At 38.1% G+C, this 974-nt stretch overlaps 1 protein-coding gene across 1 annotated transcript in view; it reads right to left on the bottom strand.

Moving 5' to 3' along the window:
• LOC107715683 (tubulin epsilon chain-like) overlaps positions 1–974 on the bottom strand; it is a gene marked incomplete at its 3' end in the record, with an annotated part of 14,771 nt that overhangs the window by 717 nt on the left and 13,080 nt on the right. The window lies entirely within an intron of this gene.

Genomic DNA, 974 nt, shown 5'->3' with positions numbered 1-974 from the left:
TCACATGGATTATTTTACAGATCTCCTTGCTACGTTTCCTTGCTTGGGAACATTTCAGTTGCGTTGCTGTCTATGCAGGGTCAGACAGCTCTCAGATTACATCAAAAATATCTTAATTTGAGTTCCGAAGATGAACGGAGGTCTTACGGGTTTGAAACGACATGAGGGTGAGTAATTAATGACAGAATTTTCATTTGTGGGTGAACTAACCCTTTAAGTCTTCATTGATCCGATCACAAGTGGTCAGTCGAGGCGTTATCATTTACACCTGGCATTAAAAGGGATAGTTCACTCAAATTAAATAATCTGTGAGGGCAACTGATAACAGAGTTTTGTTTTTGGGTGAACTAGCCTTTAACATGTACTTCAAGGGCATGTTTCTTTAAAAAAAACTGCCTGAAAAAGTTTTTTACGGCTGATGAAAAGTCATAATCCCTTTAAATACTTGAGAAGATGTGTTTTCTATTACCTTATTCCATTTCTAAACTTTTCTATCAACTTTTTTTAGAAGCTTTTCTATTGCCGGTAGAAGTATGTTTGTGTAATTTCAAAGCTATCAGTCTCTGAAAATAAAACTAATACTTTTGCAATACATGGTCACTATTAGGGCTGCACGATAAATCGCATGCGATATTTAACGCGCATCTTGTCAGTAAAGTATGGAAAGCCATATGGGTCATAATTCGCGTGCTTTTCACCGCCGTATCAATATTAAAACGCCGTTTTCATAACGCCGCCAGGCGTTAAATAAGCGCCGTTAGGCGATAAGTTAACGGCAGACGCCACCATGCGTTAAAATAACGCCACACGCCGACCGACGTTAAGTTAACGCCACACGCCACTTAAGATGCAGATTTATTTGCTCATCTACATGGACACACCTCTCATGGCTACAAGGACTCTACTATGGAGGACGAAACCTGCAAAAACAATAAATAAATAAATACACAAATAAATAAATAAATATGCAAATA

Source organism: Sinocyclocheilus rhinocerous, unplaced genomic scaffold (assembly GCF_001515625.1).
Source record: "Sinocyclocheilus rhinocerous isolate Xijiao unplaced genomic scaffold, SAMN03320098_v1.1 scaffold270, whole genome shotgun sequence".
NCBI lineage: Eukaryota > Metazoa > Chordata > Actinopteri > Cypriniformes > Cyprinidae > Sinocyclocheilus > Sinocyclocheilus rhinocerous.
The sequence above is the reverse complement of the archived record's forward strand: the minus strand, read 5'-3'. Positions and strand labels throughout refer to the sequence as shown.